At 39.9% G+C, this 17,879-nt stretch overlaps 1 non-coding gene across 1 annotated transcript; it reads left to right on the top strand.

The window, feature by feature from the left end:
- The first annotated feature begins 1,179 nt into the window (after positions 1-1,179).
- Positions 1,180-1,286, top strand: LOC136221330 (small nucleolar RNA R71). Its single transcript, XR_010685102.1, has one exon. It is a non-coding gene; the product is annotated as a small nucleolar RNA R71 (small nucleolar RNA).
- Positions 1,287-17,879: the final 16,593 nt, after the last annotated feature.

The following is a 17,879-nucleotide window of genomic DNA, read 5'->3' as shown; positions in this document are numbered from 1 at the left end:
AAAAGGTCTTCCACCACTCCAACCGGACGCCTTATAGACCTGTCAGCCAACTGAATTGTGACTGACGTAGGCTTTGGGTCTCCCATTCCTAATTTCCTGTAAACAGACAACGGCATAAGATTTATGCTTGCACCAAGATCACATAAAGCACGTTTAAAATGAACCTTGCCTATTGTACAGGGAATGCTAAAACTACCAGGATCTTTAGATTTTTTAGGTAACGGATTTGTTAGCATGGCAGAACATTCCTAGCTTAGCATTACAGTCTCATGATCTCCTAATTTTCTCTTTTTAGAGATCAGCTCTTTTAAAAATTTTCCATACACAGGCATATTCTCAAGAAGTTCAAGAAACGGGAGGTTAATCTCGATTTTCTTAAACACATTTAACATTTTGGAATAATCCTTGTCTAACTTAGCTCTCCCAGAAGTAGGATAAGGCAAGGTAACCTGTGTTGGTGGTACATCAGTTTCAGTAATCGGAGTTGGATCAGAAACACTTACCTGTGGAGCAGACGGGGTAGAGATATTACCAGGAATGGGGTCTGAAGCCTTGTCTTGCTGAGGCACAAAGTTTGGTGCGCTTACCTGTGTTCCGCTCCTAAGCGTGATTGCTCGTGCTTCCTCTTCTACCAATTTACTGACCTGTGTTTGAAGCCTTTGGCAGAAAGCTTCATTGTGTGCCAACCTTCCTTCTATGGCACTCAGGCTCTCTCTCAGGACATCTATACTTCTCTCCCATTCAGTCTTAGAATCTGATCCTCGGTGTCTGTCCTGCTGCCAAAGTGTGCTATTCGACCCATACTGTTTTAGATAATGGATCTGTTCAAGTACCATCGGGCACTCCATGTTCTTGTGCCCTCCGCTGCAAACCTCACAGCTTGCTACTGGTTCTGGTGATTTTAGGTGAGTCCCCAGCAGATCTACTTTTTCTGTAAGTGCTGCTATCTGATGATTTGATTCTGAAAATATTCCAGGGAACTCTTCGGCTGTTGTGCCTCTTCTTGGAGCCGGCTTCTCAACTTGCCAACATGCACTTCGTTCAGCTAATTCTTTCATCAGATTGTACGCTTGAACTGCAGTCTTGTTGAATAGATTTCCTCCCGCTGCTGCATCCAGAAAGGTGCGGCTGACAGGAGATATCCCTGAGTAGAACATGTCAACAAGCTGGTACCGCTGGTAACCATGGTGGGGGCACCGTCTTAACAACTTCTGGAACCTCTCCCAGGCTAGATGCAAGTTCTCACTGTCGGACTGCCTAAACGAGGTGATGTCGCTTCTGAATTGTGCAGTCTTTGGCGGAGGGAAGTACTTTGCTAGAAACGCTGATACTGTAGTGTCCCAGTCAGTGAGAGACCCTGGCTCAATGGATTGTAGCCATTCTGCAACTTCTTCTTTCAGAGAAAATCTAAACAGCTTCTGGAAGATCTGTTCAGATGTGACGTCTTCGCACTTGAAAGTGCTGCAGTATTCCATGAATTTGTTAAGATGTGAGTTAGGATCTTCGTAGTAATCCCCACCGAACTGTCCCGAGTTCTGGATCATCTGAATCATTGTTGGAGTCTGATTTCAAATGACATTGCTGTTATTGTCGGATCGAGGATGCCAGAGGTGCTTATAGGCCGCTTTGCCCTCAACAATTCCATGACCGACGGATCTTTGGCCATTGTGTCCCCCTTTTACGTCCTGCAAGAACAATATCAGCTTAAGAATCAAATGCAATGATGAGTAATTCCCAGAACCTCGGTTCTTGGAATTCCAAACAATTATATAAACCTATCACCAAAAGTAAACTAGTTATAAACAAAAATAGTCCCCGGCAATAGGATTGATACCAATAACCCTTCAATTGTGAGTTAGAGCCATAAAGATCAATATTTTAGACTCATGATTAGGAACAATTGATCTCTTAGGTGTGGGATTACATTTATTGTCTTTGTGCTCATAGGAATTGCATCCAATACTGGTTGAATTTTGTGTTTCTATTAAACTTGAAATGATTAGGCAACCTAGGTATAGCCCTTTGTGAAATTTAGCCTATTTCTTTGTTTAGCCAAAATCCCTTAACAATTCCACTAGATAAGCCCCTTTGAGCCTTTTACCCCTTTCTTTGATCAACCCTGTTACAAACCTTAGCCTTCTTAAATATCCTTTCTCACCCAAGTTAATTGACTCAATTTAGTTTTGATAAATCCTTAGACACACATCTCCTTCAAATTCTCGCTAGCAATCATTAAAAGGTTGTAATTTTAATAGAAGAAGCAACCATTACCCATTTGATTTTCACTCTTTATCCCCTCTATTAAAAAAAAGAAGGTTAAAAACCAAATCAAAAAAAAATAAAGAAGAAAAAAAAATATAAATAAAATAGAGGAAAGGATAAAAGATGTGTTTATATTTTAGTTGCTTTCCGAAATCACAAAAACAACCTTGAGCTTAAACCTTCTTTTACATAGCGGATAATGTGTCCCTTTTGGATTCTGACTTGCTTGAGGACAAGCAAGCTTTTAAGTGTGGGGAGGTGGTTTATAGCTCCCTAATACGAAAAATGTGTCCTTTTTGCAAAAAATTTAACTATTTGAGTCATTTAACTTTTTGCCTATAAATTTCCTTTTTCCTACCCCAACCTTTAGCCAATGTTACAACCCTTAAAGACCTTGAATATGTGGTGGAGTGATTAAAGAGGCAAATTTTCTAAAATAAAAGATAAAAGCGTTTGACAGGGAAGAATTCGAATTAATTGATGAAACAATCTAAGATGGGGATTCCCTTAATTGGATCCCATGTATGAGTTACTGGGATTTAGTTTCATATCATAATGATAATTGACGGTAACCACCTAATTAACCACGTGGAGATTGTCAATCTCCTGTAGTCTAATCACATGCATTTGGTTGACGGCTTGATTAGGCATATAACCTAGGGCATGCAAAGCATTAGGGTCTGTGGTGATTAAGGCTAAAGCCGTAGCCCAGCCACTAGCCCGCACTCCTAATGGTCTCTAGCGAGGTCAGATTATGCTAATTCGGATTAGGTAGTTCCTTGGTCAGGTAACTACCTATCTACAATCCTAAATTTGTCAAACTCAAGGCATTAGGTTCTGCTATGTCAGGCTAGTTGATTATCATCGAATCTCATTCTAGTAATCATCCTATCCCTGACAATTCTAAGACATTAAGCTCGCATAATCTAATCAATTGGAAACAATCCAGTAAACTAAATCCCTAATCACACATGGTTATGCAATCAAATCATCCCCATCCCAGATTGGTTAGGGATTAGTTCACAGTTAAACTAAACAAGCAATTATACCACGCATTATAAGCCTGAATCATCATTAATTCAAATAAGCAAAAAGTAAGAGACAGAATAAGGAATTAGGAATATAAAACCCGATTTCGTCTGATTCTGATTACAAATTAGGAGAGGACTCTCCTATTTCAATCTTCAAGAAGCTAAAGAACTGTTACAATCGAAGTAAATCAAAAATAATAAAAACTAATACAAGGAAAGAAAAAGAGAAGAACAAAAAGGGAAAAGGAAGTGACCTAACAAAGATGACATCCTATTCTATTTATAGTGCAGGCTTAGTTAGGGGTAGTTTGGGCATTTTGCAGGTTGAAATTCGCGCCTAGGGAGTGAGGAAACGCTGGAAAATTGCTTTCTAGCGTTTCGTCTCGTCGAGACAAGAAGTGTCTCGACGAGACAAGAGGGTGTCTCGATGAGACACTAGGCGTCTCGTCGAGACACCACGCGATGGTTCCCTTTGGGAACCATCGGCCCGCCTCGTCTCGTCGAGACGGGCAGTGTCTCGACGAGACGAGGGCCTGTCTCGACGAGACAGGCACTGTCTCGGCGAGACATGCACTAAATTGGGCTGAGTCTGGTTTTTCTTTGTTTTGGTCCCTGGACTTCTGAAATTTGCTCCGACGGTCCCTAAATTGTCCGGAGGTGCTCCACAAGGCACGGGTCTGGCTCGAAAATGCTCAAACAGTCCCAAAACGCCTAAAAATACAAAAAATGCCATAAATAATGGAAATTACTGATTTTAACTGAAAGATAGCAAAATGATACTGAAATTGAATGGAAATAAAGCAAAAACGAGCTAAAACAATCCTAAAAACCCTATATAAATGGGAGCTATCACAACTCTCGAGATTCATGATCTCCAAGTTGGAATGGCAGTTGCGGGAGTACTTCAAGGAACAAGATCGCGAGATCTCCAAAAATCTCTTTCCTATGATCAACCTTCAACCTTGGGCGATTTGTTCAGCAGGGCTAATAAATTCATTCTTTCCGAAGATGTGATGAGGAATATAGGGGTGAGAGGAAATCAAGATAAAAAAAGGAAGGAGAGGGATGAGGTTGATGATGTAAAAAAGGGAAATGGAAGAAGAAATGAAGCAAGACATGCTCCAAAGTTGAGATATGAGAATTTCACACCTTTACTCCAACCACGTTCTAATATCCTGGCAGCCATTGAAAGATCCGGACTCCTTACATTCCCTCCCAAAACTGACAGAACTATAGGAAAATTTACGGATGCTTATTGTCGATTCCACAAAACTCATGGTCATTCAACTGATCGATGTAGACAATTGATGAATGAAATAGAATCATTGGTACGACAAGGTAAGCTTGAAAATTTTGTCTATGCAGAAATGTGGAGAAGGGAAAAACCACAAAACTTAAAGGAAGAAAGATAAATGGAAAACAGAGAAAAGGATGGTCGAACATGTGCCAAAGGAAAGGAAGACAAAAAAGATAAAGCCATAGCTCTTGATAACAAGCCGGCGTATCCAGCAATAAATGTTATTTCTGGAGGGGAAACTTTGGCTGGTGAATCCTCTTCATCAAGGAAAGCTTATGCTAGACAAGCTTATGAAGTCAATAATGTGATGAAAGTCCAAGAAGAAGAGTCCATAATTTTTACCCCTGCGGATCAAGGAAATGTGGTTATACCCCATGATGATGCTTTAGTGATTTCCGCTACCATAATGAAGTTCCCAGTAGAAAGAATTCTCATTGACAGTGGGAGTTCGGTCAACCTCCTCTATTGGAATTGTTTTAAGAAGATGAACTTGTCTTTGGATAGATTGAAGAAGGTGTCGGCTCCACTCTTTAGCTTCTCAGGGGAAGCTGTCCAGGTGGCAGGGTCTATCCAATTACCAATCACTTTGGGCGAGGAACCTTGTAATGTCATAAGGATGGTGAATTTTATGGTAGTAAAATCTATATCTCTAGCCTATAATGTGATACTAGGAAGACCATTAATTATTGGTATGGGAGCCATGATATCTCCAGGATACTTATTGATGAAGTTTCCTACACTAAACGGCATAGGACAAGTGAGAGGAGATCAAAAGAAAGCTCGCAATTGCTACGTTTCTTCCATTAAAGGAAAACATGGTGTAAGTGCAGAAACAATGGCAATTTCAGAAGAATCTGATAACAAGCAAAAACCAAAGCCAGTTGAAGAAGTTGAAGCAATACGGTTAAAAGAAGATGATCCGGAAAAAATAACATATGTTGGGAGTAAAATGGCAGAAGAAGTGAAGGGTGAAGTAATCGCATGCCTTAAGAGAAATGTGGACGTGTTTGCTTGGGTTCCTGCAGATATGCCTGGCATAAGTTTGGATGTAGCCTCCCACCACTTGAATGTCGATCCAAACATCAAGCCCATCAAGCAAAAGAAAAGGAGAATCGCTCTAGAGAGGCAAAAGGCTTTAGAAGAAGAAGTTGATAAGTTACTGGAGGCAAACTTTATTCGAGAAGTTTACTACCCGGATTGGCTTGCAAATATTGTGATGGTGAAGAAACCCAACGGAAAGTGGAGAATATGCATAGATTTCACCGATTTAAACAAGGCTTGTACAAAGGATTCATATCCTTTGCCCCCCAATTGACAAAATGGTGGATGAAACCTCTGGATACGAGTTATTGAGCTTCGTAGACGCATACATGGGATACCATCAAATCAAGATGAATCCATCTGATGAAGAAAAAACAGCATTTATCACTGAGAAGGGCACATACTGCTACAGGGTTATGCCTTTTGGACTTAAAAATGCAGGAGCAACATACCAAAGGATGATAAATAAAGTTTTCAAGCCTTTATTGGGTAACACCATGGAAGCGTATGTGGACGATATGATAATTAAAAGCAAGAAAGAAGTGCATGCAAAGAAGCTCGACAAGGTGTTTGATGTATTGAGAACCCACAATATAAAGTTAAATCCTAGCAAATGTACTTTCGGAGTACAATCAGGAAATTTTTTGGGGTATATGATAACTGAAAGGGGTATTGAAGCAAATCCAGAAAAGATTCAAGCCATCTCCGAGATGAAGCCTCCTGCATCCATCAAGGAAGTTCAGCGTTTGACAGGAAGATTAGCATCGTTGAATAGATTTCTATCTAAATCAGCTGAAAAAAGCCTACCTTTCTTCAAAACCTTGAGAGCAGGGAAAAACTTCCAGTGGACAACTGAATGCGAAAAAGCTTTTGAAGATCTAAAAGATTACTTAAAGAAAATACCATTGTTGACAAGACCAGAGCCAGGTGAAATATTGTTTGTATATTTGGGAGTGAGCAAGGTGGCCTTGAGTGCAGTTCTATTAAAAAGAGAAGGAAAAATTGACAAGCCAATCTACTACGTCAGTAAGGTACTCCAAGGAGCAGAGCCTCGATACCCTTTTGCAGAAAAAGTCGCTCTTGCACTAGTGATGGCCTCCAGGAAGTTAAGACCTTATTTTCAGGCTCATTCCATAGTCGTATTAACCGATCAGCCTCTAAGGCAAATATTGCAAAAACCTGAATGCTCCGGACGTCTTACGAAATGGGCAATCGAGTTAGGAGAATACGACATCAACTTTGAGCCTAGACAAGCAATTAAGGGACAAGCCTTAGCCGATTTCATTGTGGAATGTACCGGAGAAAGAAGAGTAGCAAGAGAAAATGAGCACACATGGAAATTATTCGTTGATGGAGCATCAAGTTCAACTGGAAGTGGAGCAGGAATAGTATTGATATCTCCCGAACGAGAGATAATCGAATACTCTTTACGTTTCGCTTTTCCAAGTTCAAATAACATTGCAGAATACGAAGCCCTTATAGGAGGAATGAAGCTTGCCAAAGAATTACAAGTTCAAAAGATTATAGCTCACAGTGATTCACAGTTGGTGGTTCAGCAATTCAATGGAGAGTATGAAGCGAAGGAACCTATCATAATTAAATACCTACGAAAGGTTAAATCTTTATCTCAAGGGTTTGAAGATTTCCAGTTGCTACAAATCAATAGGTCTTCTAATAGCCATGCAGACGCTTTATCAAAGCTTGCATCGTCAATGGAAACAAAAGGAAGAATAGTGCATCTGGAAGAACTGAAAAGGCCAACCATAGAGGAAAAGATTGTGGCATGTACTGAAGAAATACAAGATTGGAGAACACCATTTGTGAAATTCTTGAAGACAGGGGAGCTTCCCGTTGAAGCTACGGAAATAAAGAAATTGAAGATAGGAGCAGCACGTTTCACTTTGATAAATGATGTCCTATACAAGAAGGGTTTCTAGATGCCACTTTTGAAATGTTTGGGTCCATAAAAGGCAGATTACGCTCTAACTGAAATACATGAGGGGATATGCGGGCAACATTTGGGAGCAAGAGCTTTAGCAAGTAAAGTGTTGCGTAGTGGATTCTTCTGGCCTACCTTGAGGGATGACGCTTTAAAGAAGGTTAAAGCGTGTGATAAATGCCAAAGATTTGCAATCATTCAAAGTGCTCCGGTTTCACTTTTGAGAACCTCAATCGAACCAACTCCATTTGCAAAATGGGGATTAGATTTATTAGGACCTTTTCCCCAAGCAACTGGAGGAAGGAAATTCCTGATAGTAGCAACAGATTATTTCACAAAATGGATAGAAGCAGAACCCTTAGCTACTATTACTGCGAAGAAGATAGAAAACGTGGTATGGAAAGATATCATATGCAGATTTGGGTTACCAAGGGTGATAATTACAGATAGAGGGAAGCAGTTTGATTGCGATTCGTTTAGAGGTTTTTGTGAAAGGCTTCATATCCAACTCAGCTTTGCTTCAGTAGCATACCCACAAGCCAATGGGCAGGTAGAAAGAAGCAATCGAACAATCCTAGAAGGTTTAAAAATGCGCCTGGATAAGGCAAAAGGAGCATGGGCGGATGAACTTCCATCAATCCTCTGGGCCTATAGAACAACCAAAAGAGTCCCAACTAGAGAAACTCCATTCAGTCTAGCTTATGGAATGGAAGGTTTGATCCCTGTTGAGATTGGTGCAATTTCTCCAAGAATGGTTGATTTTGACAAGGAATCAAATTCTGATGCACTACAGGATAACTTGGATTTGTTAGATGAGCATAGAGATCAAGCGTGCATACGGTTAGCAGCATACCAACAAAGAGTCTCTCGTTACTACAACTCAAAGGTGAAGGAAAGAGTGTTAGTAGAAGGAGATCTTGTTCTGAGAAAGACAGTCATAACCAATGCACATTTGGAAGAAGGGAAGCTTCGTCCAAATTGGGAAGGACCGTATCGGGTAAGAAGGGTAGTTGGACCTGGAACTTGCTTACTCGAAACGATAGAAGGAAAAAAGATTCATAAGACGTGGAATGCAAATCACTTGAAGCTCTATTTCCAGAGCAATTGTATTAACACTTATTATGAATAAAGATACTCAGGCCGTAATTACGGTCCCGTGGTTTTTCCCCACATTGGGGTTTCCACGTAAATATTGTGTGTTTATCTTTATCATTTGTTTATCAGCTTATTTTATTCATGCTTTTTATTCATTATATAACGCTAAAGAAAAGCTAATAAATCCTTAAAGATTATCATTCTATGCTAATAAGCTTTAACATATTTTCCAAATGTGTTAAGGAAAATGGTAAAATAAAAGCCCATCTTCTACGAGGGAAGATACGCTCTTTACCATGGCTCTTTACCATGATGCACGCAGTTGTATTCCATTAAAGCTGTTAAGACACATGGTATAGAAAAAGCTCATGCTTTTACCATGATGCACGCAGTTGTGTTCCATTAAAGCTGTTAAGACACATGGTATAGAAAAAGCTCATGCTTTTACCATGATGCACGCAGTTGTGTTCCATTAAAGCTGTTAAGACACATGGTATAGAAAAATCTCATGCTTTACCATGATGCACGCAGTTGTGTTCCATTAAAACTGTTAAGACATATGGCATGGACAAAATATAACTTCTATGGGGGAAGACATGTTTTTTGCCATAATGCAAGCAGTATCAATAAGTTCATCAAAATCACATTTAATTCGGATTGAATTTCACGTGATTGGGGAGCAGGAAAGATTAAATAAACATAACTCAAAGGTTTCCAAAACAAAAGAAAATGATAAAGTTTTCCAATAAAATGGAAATGTATCTCTAAGAAGCAGGGGTGGCAGAGGCATCATCATCATCATCATCAAGATCATCATCAACTCCATGATCTTCATCCAAGTTTTGCAAAACAGCTATTTTTTCATCTTCTATAATCCCATTCTTCCCGTGAAATGTCCAAGGCCCACTAAGATTCTCCAAATCATCGTAGAGACCTTTATTAAAAGAGGCTGTGACATCCTCTTCGTCGGGGTCGAAACTTTGCCATGGACGGGAGTCAGAAACTGATGCAGTTTTTGAGAACACTAACTCAGGATACATTCGACCATGTTCTTCCTCAAGAATTTGGCGAGCTAGATAGAAACCTGTCTTGCTAAAAGAGACCCCTACAGCACATTTCCTTTGGTAACAATCAAAAGATTCTCTGTATGATTGAACGTTGGTAGTGGGCACCGATTTAAGTTCTCCTTTCAGCTTTTGAACCATCTCACGCTCAACGTTTAACTCGCTTTGGAGTAAAGTAACATCGTTAAGAAGCTTACAAGTCTTCTCTCCCAACTTCTTATTATCATCAACCATGGCTGAATATTTAGAAGCATCCTCTTTGAAATGGTCACACTCAGACTGTAGCTTTTTGTTATAATCTCGAAGATCTCTAATGGTTTGCTCCATTTTCTCTTGATGTGTATGATAATTCTCTAGCTTTTGGTTCCGCTCTTGAAGATCTTTGATATTCTGATCCATTTTTTCATTGCGAGCAAGACAATCGTCGAGCTTTTTCTTCCATGATCTCGCGAACCCAAAGGCAAGAGAAGCACGTTGAGCTCCCTGTAACAATAAGAAGAGGTAAAGAGACATTTCTGGTTATTTCTAAATTCCCGATTATATATAAAAGAAAACAATATATATATAAGCCTATCACCTCAACGATCCGGCGCTCGGCTAAGTCCATGTTATGTTGGATATCTTTAAAATATGTTTCTTCATCTCGAGGAAGAATGGAAGAATACATTAATCTTGAAGCCACCCTAGGAAGAAAAACAGAATCTGTATCAAGCAACCCAGGATACACTCTAAAATCATCGTCGTTTAAAGAACGAGTCATGGTAGGTTCATCCCTATATAGCTTCCATAATGATTTAGGTCTATCTAACAAGGGAAAAGATGGACGAATGTCATTTAAAGACTCGGATCGAAGTGTCCTCCTTGAAATGCGTGGGGTTTTAGGGTGTGAAAAATCTGAGCCACCCTTGTCAGCATGGAAGGTGTTTGCGCGCAGATTGGGAATATCTTTCTCAACTCCACTCTCACAAGCAACTTGGGGATCTCCCATCTTTGATGAGTCGGCTTTAGCTTCCTTACAAGGATCTGTATCGGTAGATGCATCAATAGGTTTAACCTTTTTAGAGGTTAAGGTATCATCTCTAGAATTTACCGAATCATGAACATTTTCTCTACTACGTTTCTGGTTGCTCGTCTTCAAAGCGATGAGAGCAAATTTTCCAGGCATGGAAGTCATACCTATAAAAAATAAAAGAAGCATTAAAGTTAACAAAGCTACTTTATTTTTAGAAATATCATTTGCTATATCAACTTAAGTCATTCACCAAGCTCAGATATGGCGGGTGTAGAAATTTTCGACATTTCAGACATTGAAGAAACGCTAAACTTCTCAACCAAGGATGGATCATCTACGGAGTCGGATGCAGATGCCATATTTATAAATTTAGGAGCTATATTTGTCTCTTCCGATGAAGAATTAAAACTCAAAGTCTTGCCATTTCCATATGTATCAAAGATGTAATTCCCCAACCAGTCGTGATACGTCGGAAAGCATTTAAAGCGTGGCTGAGAGGACTTTTCGCATATTGAAGAACAGGAATCTCGAAAGAATATCTCTCCAAAAGCTTAGTATGCGATGGCCATGAGACACCTCTTCTAATCCAACACCAACTCCATGGAAGAGGAATATTCCATGCCATTTTAGGAGGAAACACGAGGATCCATCTATCTTCATACCGCTCGATAGGAGGAAGATCGTCAATAAATAATCCATCATTGCACATATCAGTCCTCTGAAGAGAAAATCGCCCGGATTTGTCTTTGAGAGGTCTCAGAATGTAAAAAAGATGAAAAAGGTTGACGGCTGGAACTACTCCTTTTTTATTACAAAGAGCATAAAACGCTACAAGCAATCTCCATCCTTGAGGATGAAGTTGAGGCGGAGACAATTTGTTGCTTTTCAAAAACTCCATGAAAAAAGAAGGTAAAGGAAAACGAACTCCCATCTCTAGTAGAGCCTCATGTATGGCGAATGATTCTGAAGGAACAAAGGCAAAGGAGGTCTTCGGGTCTGGAGGGAGGCGGCCCTCCCAACCAGACGGAAACAAGAATTTTGTCTTAAAAGTATGAACATCATCTTTTGATAGGCGAGTAGGAACACATAAAGCTAAAACGTCCAAGGAATGAGGCCCCAATGCTTCGGATATGTGTTTTGATGTTTGCTTGGTACGAACCATGATAATGAAACAAGCCAACTGCGAAAGAAAAAGCTCAAAAACGAACCAATAACACAACACAAATATCAATTTCAAGAACCTAGCCATAATATAGTAGTTCTTTTATGCACTGCACACCACGAATGGCCAAAGTTCATTAGTGTAAAGTTTTATTTAAGCCATCAAATGCAACTCATATCCACACTTTTACCTCATCAGACACTTGTTCCTTGCGGAACAATGAGCCAGAGGATTGATTCAATGCACATGATTTTTACAGTTCAAATTTAGAACTAATTTTAGATGAAGGAAGAAAGAAAAAACAGCATCCATGTGGTTGATTAAAGTGCATTGCATTTTTGTATTACAACCCGGAGAGATGCATATCATATAGACATATGAACTTACATTTATCTTGTTTATTGATGTCAATTTACTTTCTTAAATCAGGTAAATCTAACAAGAGATGGCTGTTCTATGTCTTGTTTTTATCAACAATGCATAGCCACTCCACTGAAATGTCTAACAATTATTTGACATACACCATATCAACATTATCTTATATAATACAATTATTGAAAGAATTTCACATATGGACAGAAAGGCATTATCCCTTTTATCTAATTGAATACATAGCTCAATATCTGGACAATCTATTACCCCTTTTCTCTATCTAGATTGAGCTACTTCACCCCATTACCTTAAGTACTTCGGCCTTTTCAATTATACTTGCTGCACTAATTATTAAATTGCATAATCTACCTTATCAATACCTGAGTTTGATTTACCTTTTTCTTTGTCTTTTTTTTCGGTTTCAATGGATAAGAGATCAAGCAATTTGTCGATAAGCGAAAGACTATGTGCTGTTTGTATACCGCTGATCGGAACCGCTAATCGGAATAATAGAAGCAGTAATCTTGAGTTTTCTGGTTACTGTAATCTACAAACTCCTCCTCCTAGGCTTACTTACACTTATAGTGACCTCAATCGCATTGCCGGAACTACTCTGTTTAGCGTCAATGAGATAGAGGCTTTGCTTGATCTGTTCAAGAAGTTGAGTTGTTCGATTATTGATGATGGTCTTATACACAAAGTAAGGTAACTTCGATTCTCAGATTTGAAATAATTTTCTCATATCGGCATTTTGAGGAAATTATATGTGCACTGTGTTTTACTCTTCTGATTGAACAAACCCTAGTATAATTGGACTTGCTTGGTTGATGCCGTTTAATTTGATTTCATGTTTCATATCCATTCAGACTTTAGGCATATGAACTTTTACATAAATAAGCAAGGATTCTACTTCCTGTTAATCGAAGAACTAGCCCTAACATGTAAGCAGGTTATGATCATGGGGAAAATGCAAAAATGGGTGCTTGATTGGCCCCTGAAACAAATAGAATCAAGGATAAGGATAACCTGAAAACGGAGCTTTTCCCGAACCAAGAAATCGAAGGCAAGAGCAGGAAGGAGAGAAAATCGGTATGCTTGAAAAAGCTTGTAAAAATCGATGTACTTGAAGGAGCCGACTGGTGCAGAAAAGCTGTGCCGTGGAGGTAAAAAATAAATATTGTACAGACATCCTTAAATACCAGAATTGCCTCATAGAATCCTAAACGAAATAGGATTCTAATATTTATTATAATTCTATTTTATCTCATAAAATCCTAAACAGAATAGGATTTCAATTCCTACTAATATTCTAGATTATCCCATGAAATCCTAAATGGAAGAGGATTCTAATATTTGTTATAATTCTAATTTATCTCACAGGATAGAGTTCTGAACCTATCATTATTTTAATTAGTAGAGATAGAAATTAGAAAAATTATCCTTATCAGAATAAACAGGTCAAGCTTTATCCTGTGAAAATATGAAAACGGGAAGGAACCCAATTTTTTTTATTTTTCGTGAATTTGCATAAAACATTATGAATTTTGTATACAAAGTTTTCATTCTAATATGCATGAGGAAACTGAATTTAGTATATTTCTTGTAGAGCAGCCTATTATTGGTCTTATTTGGCTAAAAAATGTCGAGAAGGATAGTTTAAAATGCAAGACTTTAGGGACTAAACTCTAAGTGAACATTGGTCAGGCCAGAAGCTAGTTTTCCCATTTATCTCCTTTTGATCTATCAATTGAGTTTTTCTTTTTTTTTTATGCCCTATTTAGTCTGATTAAAAGACCTGTGACCAAAATTGAAAAAAAAAAGAATTATTGCACATTAAAACTTTTTCAGAAAATAAATTACGTCTAGGAAGAATTGAACATAATTACAAAAACTATGGTTACTGTTGTAATATTTATTATATTCTAATTTATCTCATAGGATAGGGTTCTGAACCTATCATTATTTTAATTAGTGGAGATAGAAATTAGAAAAGTTTTTTAGAACAATGAAAAAAAAAATCAGGTGGTTAAGAAAATCTCTTTCTCACTCTTATTTTTGAAAATAATCCAAAAATAACAGTGGGGAGCAATTGATATAACCATGACACACGTAACCCATTATCTACCTAAATAACCGTACTCACGTTGTCTTACCGATAGCTCACAAGTAACTTTCTCCCTCTTTCCTATAAATAGGTTTAAGTTCGAAGGAAAAAAGGTGGGGTTTTTAGAGAGAAAAAAGAATATTATATTTGAAGATATCTGACTTAAGCATCGGAGCGTTTGTAGGAAGATCGCTTCCCACACTGTAACAGGCTTGATCCTCAAAGAAGACGTTCAACCTTCATCTAGAGACGTTCAACCTTCATCCAGAGACGTTCAACATTTATCCAGGGACGTTCAACCTTCATCCAGGAGGTTTGATCCTCAAGGAACGCCGACGGTCATCATCCTGTTTGGAAGGACCGCCTTCCTTCAGAGATTCATCAATTGATCTCCCATTTCAACAAATTTATTGTTTTAGTTCAGGCTACAACAGTTTTTCTTTAGAATTTAAAGAGACATTACATGATATTTATAACAGTTTTTCATTCTCAGAATATATAGATATCAATTTATATCTCTTTTGCCCACAAACCTCTCATTCCCTTGTGATCTACAATTTCGAATTGGCAAGCAACGCCCTCCTCACCAGATCCATTTCATCAGAAAAATTGAATATCTTCGAGATATTAGATCTCCCAAAAACGTAAGGTTATCCTAATTCCTTACCTTTTTTCTTAATTTTAGTTGGTATTAATTGAATATCTTGGCGACTCTTGTGATTTGAGGATTGATGGTTCGACTTTCCTTCTACGACATGTTCATCATTTGTGGGAGTATTCTAGGTATTTGTATATTCTCGTCAAACGAACGGGTATACGACTAGCCAAATTCATCACAAATCCCTATTCTCGTAATGTTATCCCAATTCCTTACCTATTATTGTGCTTGTTGTTCTTTTGCTAAATTTTCTGTTGCTTATGCAGTGTTGTTCTGCTCCAGCCAGGAGCTTTATAGAATGATGTAGCGTGAAATCGAATGAGAGTTTTAATCATAAACTCACAAAGAATACAATCTTTTCAAGCTAAACTTGAAGGTTGAATGAACCCAAAACAAGGATGAACCTTGAGCTCCAATGGAGGCTTGAGATAAATTTCATGAAAGTTAGGTTTCATTACAAATAAAGGAGCTTATATACTCCAACAAAATAAGAGGGAAAAGACTAAAAGCCCTTGAATAGGGTTTCTAACAAAATATAGGACAAGGGGTAGGATGGGAAGGGAAAGTAATAATGGCAACTTAGTAAATAGTGGATGATGGCAAAACAGTAATTAAACAAGAGCAGGATTGGTCCCCCAATGGTAAGAACTTGGAGGAGAAGTATTCTTCTGGCAGGACACGCTCCGTGTGGACCTTGATACGCCCCGCGTGACTTAGCTTACTGAGATTGGAGAGTCTTCGAAGAGCCTTCATGCGTGGCGTTCCTGGAGTCACGCCTTGCGTATTGGGGCCTCTGATCTTGGTGACCCCCGTTGATGGACTTCACGCGTGGCGTCCCTGGTGGTATGCCCCGCGTAGTCGGCCTCTTGGACATTCTTCACTTCGGGCTCTGGTTTCACGCCCCGCATACTTGGAGATGCGCCCCGCGTCATTGATCTTCTGGACAATTCTTCGGCAAGGGAGTCCTTTACGCCCCGCATCTTGGCGAGCACGCCCCGCGTGCTTGGCTGGTTAGCCCGACTCTCGATGACCTCGTCTCTTGGCTCCGAGCTCGGGCTTAGGGAAGGGATGCCCTCATCATTCTCCCCTTTTTTGAAAGAGTCAGACTCCGCCTCCGACGCCTTGGTTGGTAACGTTCCTTCCGGTTTCCACAAGCTAAGGTCCTGCACATTAAAAGAAGAAGACATCTTCCCAAGCCAATTAGGAAGGGTTAGTTGGTAGGCATTGGCACTAATCTTCTTGGTGATCCGATAGGGGCCATACTTCCTCGGTCTCAATTTACTACTAGGAGCATGCATGAGGCGCTCTTTTCCCAAGTACACCATCACCTCAAACTGCACATCTCTCCGGTGCTCATCAACATTGGCCTTGTTCTTACTATTTTTCCCCTCAATACTATGCCGAACTTCTTGGTGCATTTGATGGTAGTCATTGGCCAAATTGTGGGCCGCTACACTTTTCTTCTCTCCCTTCGGAACTTCTCCCAAATCAAGCAAATGGTTCGGTGCCTTGGTATGCACAACCTCGAAAGGTGACTTCCCGATGGTTGAACTCACGGTGGAGTTGTAGGCAAACTCGGCTTGGGCGAGCACATAATCCCACATCTTGGGTTTGTCCCTACACTTGCTTCTTAATAGATTCCCCAAAGTCCGATTTACCGCTTCAGTTTGTCCATCCGTTTGTGGGTGAGCCGTGGTACTAAACTTCAAAGTGGTTCCGAGGATAGCCCAAAGAGTTCACCAAAAGTGGCTAACAAACTTTGTGTCCCGATCTGATACTATACTCTTTGGAACCCCATGTAATCTCACTACCTCACGGAAGAAAAGCTTAGCAATGGCGGTGGCGTCATTAGTCTTTCGACATGGGATGAAATGGGCCATCTTCGAAAACCTATCCACCACCACGAAGATAGAATCCATACCACGTTGAGTCCTTGGTAGCCCCAACACAAAATCCATTGAAAGATCCTCCCAAATATTTTTCGAAACTGGCAAGTGCATACGTAATCCGGCATTAGTAGTATGCCCCTTGGAGGTTTGGCAAATCTCACATCGCTCTACGATATACACCACATCTCTCCTCATCCTAGGCCAAAAGTACCGAGAGCTAACCGCTTCCAAGGTCTTATCTCTACCAAAGTGGCCTCCTAATACCCCTCCATATAGTTCTCGGATCACCCGCTCTCGTATGGATGTGTTCGGAAGGCACAATTGGCCTCCCCTCATAAGGAACCCATCCACCAACTGGTACTCGCCTCCCTCGGCGCCGTTCCTACACTTCTCCCACTCACTCCCAAAGTCCGGATCGTCAAAGTACTCCCCCTTGATGTGCTCAAAGTCTACTAACTCCGAGGCTACTGTTTTGAGGAGTGCTACTCTTCGGCTCAAAGCACCCGCTACTTTGTTTTGTTGACCCGCTTTGTGGACAAGCTTATAGGGGAACTTATCCACAAAGGCGGACCATCGAGCATGCATGGAACTCCGGAGTTGCTTTTAACTTCCCAAGTACTTGAGGGCTTGGTGGTCGGTATACAACATGAACTCCTTTCCAATGAGATAGTACTCCCACGTCTTGAGAGCCCGCACTACCGCATAGAATTCCTTGTCATAGGTGGCCCATTTTTGTCTCGAGTCAGACAACTTCTCACTGAAATAAGCAATGAGCCTCCTTTCTTGCATTAATACTCCCCCAACTCCAACTCCACTCGCGTCACACTCGACCTCAAAGAGCTTATCAAAATCTGGAAATGCTAAAACCGGAGCGGTGCTTAGTTTTTCCTTTATCAATGCAAAGCTACTCTCTTGCTCACCTTCCCACTTGAAGCCTCTACCCTTTTTCAAGC

Source organism: Euphorbia lathyris, chromosome 2 (genome assembly GCF_963576675.1).
Source record: "Euphorbia lathyris chromosome 2, ddEupLath1.1, whole genome shotgun sequence".
Lineage (NCBI taxonomy): Eukaryota > Viridiplantae > Streptophyta > Magnoliopsida > Malpighiales > Euphorbiaceae > Euphorbia > Euphorbia lathyris.
Note: the sequence above shows the minus strand (reverse complement) of the source record. Positions and strands in the feature narration are given on the sequence as shown.